Consider the following 11,019-nt stretch of genomic DNA (forward strand, 5'->3'; position numbering starts at 1 on the left):
CTCTGAATACTTCTTTCAGTGTCTTTTCTCAGAATATTTTTAGCTGCCTGTATACAATATTTGGGATACAGTTAATCACCTGTGGGAGTTTTCTCTTTTCCTGATTAATACTAACAACCACATCTATGCTATTTCAATGAAACTTCATTGAGACACTCTGTAAAAGCATTACTTTAGAAATGTCATAACCATTTTTCAAAAACAGAAATATAATACATAATACAAAATAGCTAACTGAGACTTCTGGAAACAAAGTCTGAGAAATAAGTGCTAACAAGCAAAATATTGAAAATACTCAAACCTAATATTTCTTATGAAAGTTTGTATAAGTCTTCGTATCAGTCCTGAATACCCAAGTTTAAATCCCAGGGGTTTTTACATATATAGAGAGGCAAACAATTTAAATAAAAAATTTCAGTGTTTGAACATTGCCTTTTGACATTACTTGGTTTGGTCATTTGCATTTTTTAACTATAAAAAGCCTCATCAACAAGTCAAATGTATAAATAAATGTTTTTAAATTGGTGAGTCAATTATATCCCCATGATATAATTCAATGGAGAATTCAGAATTACTTTTGCTTAGTCAGGGAACATCTATTCTGAAATACTTCAGGAACATTTAATTTTAGTGCACTAAATTAATTTTGTGCACTAAAATATGAATGTCTGAGGATTTCAGGGTTGTTCTTGGGTTTTGTTTTAGCTGAGCTTCTAAAATCTATTTTCACAGGACAGAGGAGAGTGGGCAGGTGCAGAATGAGCTTCCAAGAATATGAGGGCCAAATCCAGGGTTGTGACAGAAACTCACCTCTGATGGTGACTAAGGGTTTCAATTTCTCATCTCTTTTAAATATATCAGTCATAAAGACACCTACGTGAGAAATCAAGGTGGTAAAGCTAAAGCCAGTATATTTGCTTAGAAGCATCCAAAAGTAAATTCAGATTAAAAAAAGGAAATTCAGAATTCTTAAATACTATTATTATGGCTTAAATCTGTTGAATACTCAGCAATAAAGACTGTCTTTTGAAGAGCTATTCTATTTCTTTTACATTTTGTGGGGGTTAGCAGTTGCAGATGCCTTGTTTTATGGGGAAATACATTTCTATCTTTGAACCTAGAAATCTTGCCAAAACATTTGGATTCACCTTATCCATTATTTCAACAAACAGAGAGCTAGGTATTTTATATGTTGCTGTTGAAGGGTCATGTTTATATTAAACTGGAGATGTGTACTATTCTATAAGAGGCTTGAAAGAAATTATGCAGCCATAGGGAATGCCTTTCTAACTTCATAAGCAACAGGGGACCACTCAGCACGCCATTTGTTACAAACACTGTAACCTTCATAAAATACCTTTAAACATTTACTTGCAAACATATGTCAATGCAATATTATTTTAATTGAGTGTACCTTGACCTCTGTTGCTGCTTCATAGTTTAATTTAAAAAAAGTGAGGTAAAGCAACAACAGGAATAGACTTGTGAAGCACAGGAGTTTAAAGGTTTCCACTGCTACTGCTTAAATTTCAGGAAATTGAAAGTTTAGCAGAAATCATGTGAGCATTATAATGCTTTTTTTTCTCTAGAGATGTTCTGAAGATCTGAGGAGTCAGTAGAAGAAAGATGAACAATTGGAATCCAGCTTTTTCTGAAACAGGTCTTGACCTCGGTGACAGTAGAGTAACTGAGTTAAAAAATGAAAATATTATACAACAAGATAATATTTCCTTGATAATCTACTGAGGACTTTTAAAATCCTTAATTAATTAATAGGATCTGATGATTTCAAAAGAGAAGTGTTAGAGAAACAGAGTGACTGTCTCCCCTACACCTGTCTTTTGCACCTAATACAGAGTACTATTTCAGCTTTTTAATGCTGCATATGCACAGACATGCTCAGTGCATCAGAGACAATCCTGATCTCGGCTGTGGGAATGCCCATGCAGCACCTCTCTTACCTAATGGTATGTAGCTTTCTTTATGCTGCCCATGAAATTATGTGTTTCTCTATTCAATGTTTAGTCTGAGAAGTCATATTCTTTCAGTCTCCATAAAAATTTAAATAACACTGAATAAGTTTTTTATTCTAAAACCAAAGATTTTTGATAAGCATATGAAACATTCATCAACACCATCAACAACACTTATATATCTATACTATATGCTATACTTTTGAGTACAATGTCTATTAATCGTATTAAAATAAATTACTCTCTAGTTTGCTTTTTAACATAGAGACCATGTATTTATTTGTTCTTCAGAACTATTCAGACTCTCAAAGCTTCACTGATAAGTAACAACAAACAATTTTTTAAAAGACTGTCAATAATGTAAAACAAATGGAGAAGTAATAACTAAGGAACAATTTGACGCTTCATTACACTTCTGTTAGTTCCATTTTTACAAGAACAAGAGAATTGATATTAATATCTTTTGAAAAGCATTTCAATAAATCTAAGTGTGTATCCTTAAGCAACAATTTTATTTTTTTTAACAAGATGATTTCTGGCAGTTATTTCATAAATAATCTGAAGATAATTTTATTCTCCTTTGTAATCCTGAAATAAAGATCATTCTTTTAAAAATTCAGAGCTTGGTAGTTTGCTTTCCTGGGAAATGTGAAGTGGATTTTACTTCTGTTGTGTAACTGAGATGCAATTTCTAACTCTTGGCAAGAGATGGGTAAAAAGCACTTTATGATTCTCCCAAACTTTTCCTCTTTTATATTTTTATTCTCATATACCTGCATCTAACTGATGTCTCATATTTGTACTGAGTTATTAATTCTCTGGTGCATGAGCCATCTTTTTGTTATAAACTTGTATAACTGACTCTAAGTGCACCACTTGTGTACCTGTGCATTACTGAGGTAGAAAATTCAGGTCCAGTCAGCCTTAAAATGGAAGGCTTATTTAACCAGCTTGGTTGCAGCATGAGAAGTTATGTAACCACTGACACACAAACAAATTGTGTGACTGATATTCATTTTGGTACATCTCTGATTTCCCAACCAGAATGACCTGTTACCTATTTACATCTGCAGACAACCTACAACAAGATTTCTGAGTGTCTTGATCTCAAAAAAAAAAAAAAAAAAAAAAAAAGAAATAAGAAAATCTCAGTTCTAGTTCTGTCTTCAAAGTGTCACAATGTGAGTCTCTAAGTCCTTTTATCACTAAGCCCTTCTAAAGTATAAATTTATAATGTGCAGTTAAAATAGCATCTTTATAAGTGCTTAAAGTTTGGCAATAAGCAAGTTTAACCTTTTCAGCAAAGGAGCAATCTTAATGAAAGCTGTTTCATTAATTAGAAGAATTACACTGAGTTTTATTTCCTGCTAAGGATAGCAGAGACAAGATTCTTTATGGATTTCCAACAGAGAGCAAGCTTTTGTATTTGTGATCAAAATTGCCTAGCAGCCACCAAAGAGCTGAGGCAGCAGTTCACCACACTACCCAGTTTCTAACTTCTGCCATTTGGCATCCCTCTCTTCAAACATTGCTTTGTAGCATTGTGACAGTGTTTATCATGATTTAGTATTATTTATGGTAGTTTTCTGCCATATTTAAAATTTTAACTCAGAATTTGAGTAGAAAATGGCTGCACTGAGTCTGCCAACAGTTAAATTTAACAATGTATAGCTATAGCTAAAGTTACATCTAACAATATATAACTCCTGATGGTTTCTATATCATACTGCATCAGCCAAAGTAATAACACTGAGAATTTTACTTCTTATTCTGTGTTGTGTTTCAGCAGAACTGATGAACAACTCAGTACTTTCCTTGAGAACCTTGGGGTCTCAGAGGGTCTCGGTCTGGGCTGCAACCTTCTCCATCACTTGGGTCTGTACAAAATACATGGTTGTCTATCATGTTCCCTCTAAGTTGCACTGGAAGTGGAAATCATTCCTACTCATTGTTACAATAGTTCAGTGGATAAAGCATTGACCGGGGAGACCTGTATTCAGCTATTTCCTCTGTCTCAGGAAATTCAAGCTTATATCTTCAATCTCCAGAAAAAATCACCACTATAACTGCAGGTTATAATGATAAAGAATAAAGGAATTCTCTGGCTCTTCCACTGAAAATGTTCTCTAATTTAATACAAAGAAAAAAAACAAATACATGAGCAAAACATTTATCTGAGCTGTATGTGAACACAATTCCCCTGTAATAGCTAAGGAAAACTTGGCTTTAGTCTATACTCCAGCAGCCACTTACGTATTTTCCATCAAAAAACCACTGAATGAAATACAAAAGTTGTCCTTAAAATTGATTTTGGCTTCCTTTTTCTAAGGAGAATGAAATAACCTCTATACCAGGAGAAATGAAGCATCCCCTTTTAAAGCATTCTGGCTTGCTTTCAACTCTCTTACCCAGATTTTATTGCTATTGCTCCATGCTTTGTTATTTTGCCATTAATCTTTAAGCTGTAATTAACACTGCAATTATCTTTCTTTTCCATTTGCACGAAAAAAATTGAGAGAAGCCTTGGAACAAGAGGCAGAAAACATACTGTGAGGTGAGATAACCATACAGTTGGATAAAGATCCCAAAACAAGTCTATGTTAAGTATTTTTCTGAGCAACAGGCGGTAGTACAGTTGCCGCTGTGTTTGTCGTCATAATATTTGAATGCACAAACCTTCATTTTGTTTCATCCATAGTAATACCATACATATCTTCCAGTATAGTATATGTTTACAATTAGACAAACAAATTCACACTCTCTGACCCAATTCATTGTTCTACTCACTGGTTCCCAAGCCTAAATAAACAGATTAATGTTCTCTCCCAAGTTAATATTAATAAAGACTCTGTCCAGGCAAGAAAAGAGGTCTTCCTCATGGTCACTGACATTTGCTTATGCCAAGTATTGCTGTGGGCTGGGTTTTGATTTCTGTGACCACTTTCTCTTGCTGATGCTGAGTTTCTCAGACCTCACCAGATGAATCCAGCTGCTCTGAGCTCCAAACTCTTCAATGCTGTTTTGAGCTTCTCAGTGTCTGGTCTCTGTCACTAAAAAATTCAATATAGGTATGTATATATACACACATTTGGAGACACATATCTTATACTTTATATTTGTCTATGTGCTTTATTTTTTTTTTCTGGTGAAACCAGCAAAAAGGTCCTGCTTTCAGCAGAAGAGCCTCCTTCTTGCTCTTTTCCCTCATTTATCCACTTCAAGATGCCACTCATCCTTCTGAAATTTTACATTAGCTCTTAGGAACAGGCTTATAACTGGGAAAATGGACTAACTATAGGAACATTTTTTAATTTATCCAATTTTTGTGCCATAATGTAGTTTTAAGAGATCTGGAGTAACAAGACATGAGCATCTTATAGCTATGCCTTTATTCATTTTTAAAAGTCTATTGGATTGTTGTGTTATATTATGTTTAGATCTATCCACAGCTGTACTATTGACTTTGACAGTAATGTGATCTGGACATTTCCATGACTAGCCTCAAAGTGCAGACTATCATTATAGTCTGGATGTGCTTGCATAGGCACTTTTTTTGATTAAGTGGTATGATTATTTTTTGTCCTTTCTTTCTAGGAAGCTTGTATTTAGCCTTAAACTTACATAACAAAGCCCCCTCCATTCAAGCAATGAATGTTTTTTACCTCTTTTATAATAATTCATTATTTTTTAAAATCATAATTAGTTCAATAATGAGGAAAACCAATTAAATGCTGCATTTAAATTTGATGTGTTCCCTATAACTTCCAAAACTTCTGATTTTAATGGAGCTTCTTGGATTAAATCCTGAAAAGAGTGTTCTCTTAAAGCATAAAAATATGAAGTCATTAAAATCTAAGCTTTTTGTGGTACAAATTCAGACATACTTTATGACAGAGTTAGTACAACTAAAAACACCTCATAGTAACCTGGGGGAAATGACACCTTCTAAGAAAGTGAATAACTCTCCATTGTAACTTTGGATTCAAACTGGATATTTAAATTTAAACCTTGGTCTCCTATGCCCAAGCGCAAAGCCTGTGTCATTCCAGTGCTGTCTTTTCAGTCTTGGTTTCTCCGAGCTGCTGTGGTGGACTGCTCACCTCCTGGGGCATCCAGAAGCCTTTGCTCTCCTCTGCCTCATGTGCTTCATTTGAAGCTAGAGGTTCAGTGGCTTCGTTGACTGCCTGAGTCATAACACAAACTAGGTCGTCTGTACCCAAGCTGAATGTCCTAATCATTGGAGCAATGAATCACCTCCTCTAATTTTCTGGCCCAATGTCTCTGTTCAATTATTTAAAGAAGCCATGACCTCTTCTGTCACAGGTAAACACAGCTGGTAATCAGTGCATCTAGCTGTAATGAGTGAAACTTGGATTGAAGACCTTTTGCTCCATTCAGGTCTATTCTTATTTAACCACTCTTGGATCCTGTGGGATAACCTCTCTACAGTTTTGTTCCCACAGATATTTCTGTCTTCCCTACCTTCCAGTCTCAAGTTTATGAGTATATAAAATATAACTAATTTTAATGAATATTTTCTGAGGTGGGAAAACAATTTGCCCTACTTCTAATCACCAGAGTTTGAGAATTAGCCTCTTGGCTTCCTGTTACGGGTGTTCATTAAAGTATTTGTATTGCATTTGCTGTTAGGCATGATATTTTTTTAATAGGTAAAATGGAAGAACTGCTTAGGTGTTCAAGAAATATTTTTCCATTAAGTATTGTTTGAGTTCCTACTCCATATGATTACTAAATTATATGAGTATGATAAAAATAATTAATTTTTAGTCTTTAAAAATCACTCTCGTTGTCTGGAAGTATTTGACTTTGAAAAAATTGCTATGTTACTATCACTATCCTCAAGGATCTAAAACTCAGGCTCTCAAAACCATGAGATGTTCAAAAATGTTATCTTTTTGTTAGTTTAGTTCATTCTTTAAACTTTCTAAATTAGTAACATGCACTCAGGTTACATTTTCAAGCTTTTCCATCACCTTCTACAAGTGTAGGAATTCATGCTTATTAAAAGCAATAAGCACTAACAGATTAATGTATTAATGTAAGCCCAGAAAAGAGGACAGAAGTCGCACTAAAATTTGCAAGGCTTACAATAAAATAATTTCTGCAGGTTAACCCTCTGTTACCAAGTATATTTCTGCTGTAAAGTAGTTTTGTTGAAGACTTGAAGCTTTTTTGTTTGGGATCATGGATTGACATTATATTGCCCTCCATTCAGTGTTTTGCAAGTAATGTTTATGCAGTACTGTGGCATGCTCACGTGTAAGCTCACTTATTCCCTGAATACATCCACACTAACATTTTTGGGGCATATTTTTCTGGTTTGCTTTAATTCCCAAAACACTGAGAGGCTAGACAGGTTCTCAGCACAGAACGACAACCTAACACTACTTCCAAAAGAGTTAAAAGTCTCAACCTGAACTTTTTTTTCGTGTCCATTAACCTACCTGAAAATCTGCTGGGCTGATCATGAACAGGCTTGTTGTTTATTGCAGAAAATGGGCCACATACATTTTAATGTGAGAATATGACTCAGAAAATCTTATAACACCTACTTGTATCAAGCATTGCAGTTAGATCTTTTACATATAGCCTGACCACACAAGCCTCCTTTTTCAGTAATTAGTGCAATCTTTTTTCTCTCATTTTTTTGCCACCTGTCATTGCTTTACTTGGGATATAATCTTTTAGAGAGTTTGGTGCTCAACTGCAATAAAATCAAAGCAGCAGTTTTTTTACCCTAGTGATAAGTTAATACCTTGGTACATGGTGAAGGAGTGCCTGTATATTGCTGTCAGTCTCTGAGTGCCGGATGTTCAGGAAGAATTAGATTCAGAAACATATATTAAGAAAACATTAGTTCTGGAAGACAGCAGGAAATAATGCAAGGGAAGATGCCAATTTAATTTCTACCAGCATCATTTAACTAGCTGAACTGCACTTTTTGTAGACCATTTCTACACATAGGAGATGGTTATTCCATTATTAATGTTAAGTATTTCAAAACCCTGCTTTCTTCTGAGCTCCAGTATTAGAGCTCTGGTTTCTAAAAATAATGCACGTCCATACCAAGACATGTGCAACTAGGGGAGCGACTCAGTATTTTGAATGTCAGACCACTGAGGGGCCTTACTTTTCAACTCCAGGACTGCAAATCTTGATCCAAATTTCCTTGCTTTTACTGAATCCATTAGTAGCACTGTGGGGTTTTTCAAGCTTTCATCAGTATTCACAAATGAAAATGAGCAATACACACTTTGTTTTACTAATACTCAGTTTCTCTGTTGGTTGACACTTCAAAAGTGGTCTGTTTAAGAAACAAGCCTAAAGAACATTCTGATTTTATTTTTGTCTTTTTTTTTTTTCTTTTCTTCCCCTAATTGCATACTATCTTGAGAACTTGCCAGATAGCTTCCTCCCAGCTCCTTTATACTGGACTTATCATTCCCTTGTTCTGTCAGAATGATAAAAAATCAGTTGTGGGATTTAGGATCTGATAAGCAATTAACACCATCTCAGCATTAACTGCGTAGAAAATATTATATTCTTAATCTGACTGATCTGGAAGGTCAAGCTGTGCCCACCTGCTGTCTGCTTATAAGGACTCCTCACCAGGAGCTTGCTTTTGCCAGAAGAAGTAAATCTAACAAGAATGGGTTGAATTGCTTCTCTGTAATTCTATCTCTCTAGTTGTCTACCTACATATCTCGAGTACCCATCACTTTAATGTCATGGTGCTGTAAATTGCAGAGCCACCCAATAATTTGAGTCTTGATATCTATTCTTTCAAACCAGATTAATTCCTCCCTCTCTGGTTTCATTTCTTTTAGGAAAATAAGATAATGTGTATAATAGAATAATAAGCAGTATGAAATATAACTATGAGAAAACAATTCCTTCAAACAGAGAGAACTGGGGTTTTGCCATTTCTACATTTCCTATTATCTGCTTTCATCTGGGAAGGAAGCTGTGAAAAACAATCCATCTTGTTGTTTTATTTTCTTGTGGGAAACCAAAACTCATAGAAGAGTTAAAAAAAAAAAAAATTGAATAAAAACACTCCATAGCACATTTTGCAGTATAAATATTTCCTTAAGCAAGGAGAAATCCTCTGTAAAAGATGTTTTCAAATACAACTTTCACTTAGAATGAGTTATCTTCATGAGGGTGAAGCAAAATAAATATTTGTATCTGAGTTGGGTTTTGGGGAATTAAATGAGATTATATATGTATTTTATTTAACAAAGGGGTAACTGAGTGAACAAAGAAAAGGAGGTTTTCTATGCATTGGTATCAGAAACAAAACTGATTTTTGAAAGTATAAATCTCCACAATTTTATGCAAAATAGCTGTTTGCTTCCGCTTGCCTTAAGAAAAACAGTTTGCCTTTAAAAAAGCAGTTATTAACTCTTTTGTAGATGCTTGGATAAGCAAAAGATCCATTTCTAATAACACGAGACAGAACTGCCCTAAAGTACTACAGACATAAATGTCATATCTTCCATTGCTAGGTGAATGTAGCCTTGTGCTTCTGTCCAGTTTAAATTAGTTGTACTAAATAAAGTGAGGTCACCCTGCAGAGGACACAGTATTGAGCATCTCAGGGTCTTAGAAGGCAATGAAATATACAATTACCCTCAACAGCAGTTCTACAAGCTGTGTGATTCCTATGCATTTACTGATTATCTTTATTTGTATTATTCTTTTTTCAGTAGTGGATATAAATTACATACCATTATGGTCCAACGGCAAATAATGAAATGACAATACCATCCATGCCACAGCACTGTCTGGCATTCATGTATCTCTTTAGAGGTGTTAAGAGAAAAGACAGGGTATTGCAGCCGAGTGCACTTTATGATGGAATGCTCTAATAGAGATTTAATATATTTATCTGCCTTCTGAAGCCAGCAGCTATAGTAACTGCAAATGGCTGGCTGGTCACAGTTATTATCTGAGCAATCTAAGTAGTTATGTTTTGAGCCACAGGATGTTGAAGATAATAGTTCACTCTAGACTAATGCCTACATAATGGCAGATTGCCTTCTCCTTTTTACTTTCTGGTCAAGCCCAGCTGATGATGATTGACTTAATGAGAGTTATAACCTGGCCCATAACCTAGGGAATAAGAGGACTGTTTACACAGAAGAACAATATTATGCTCCTTGGAGAATTTGATGGATTTTGCTAGTTTTAGAGCTCTTTAACTACTTGGGCTTCTGTGGTACCTTTAGCAAATTGTCAGTCGGTAATGGTGTCTTCAAGGGTTTACTGAAATCACGTAAATCTTTCACCTAACAACAAATGAGTTCTTGCCCAAGATGTGCAATTGGACAATCATCTTGTTATTACTGTTCCTCTCTCCTTCTTCTATCTCTGTTTTGTTTCCATTATTGTGTTTCATTTAGATCCAGAGCCTAATAAATGTGTCCTCACCAAATGATGTTCAGTTTCCATTATTGCAGACAGTATTTGTATGTGCATGTGCAAGGTCTTCTTAAAACATACTCCCCACTCTTCCCCACCCTTAGATTTAGTTGCCAGTGCATATTTCACTGCCTAAAACACAATTTTGGAAACACTGGTATGTTGCCTTTTTAGGTCAAAATAAAGTGGCTATTACTCCTTTAAGGGATCCCTCCCCCTTCTTTGTTTGGTGGAAGAGGTCAAGGAGAAGAGGCATCACCTGAACTCAAGGGGCTCAGGTTAGGCTCTCTGGGAGATTTTATGTAAGCATGACTAAAATGTTTAGCAACACTACTCAGATTTGCATGGAGCGAAAAAGTCAATATTCTGTCCACACCATGGGGAGATCAAAGATTTTATAAAGAGGTGGAGAAGAGGAGGATAATGTTTGGGTTAAAAATATTTGAAAATACAGAAAAGGAAATTTTTTTTTCCCCCCTTAATCTCTTTGCTTGAATGGACTGACTAGATACACATAAAATTGGGTCCACAACTGAAGTGTTACTGTCATACTACACGGAGAAAAGACAATTCTATCTAGCTGAAATTCTGAAATCTTAAA

Source organism: Cyanistes caeruleus, chromosome Z (genome assembly GCF_971803275.1).
Source record: "Cyanistes caeruleus chromosome Z, bCyaCae1.hap1.1, whole genome shotgun sequence".
Lineage (NCBI taxonomy): Eukaryota > Metazoa > Chordata > Aves > Passeriformes > Paridae > Cyanistes > Cyanistes caeruleus.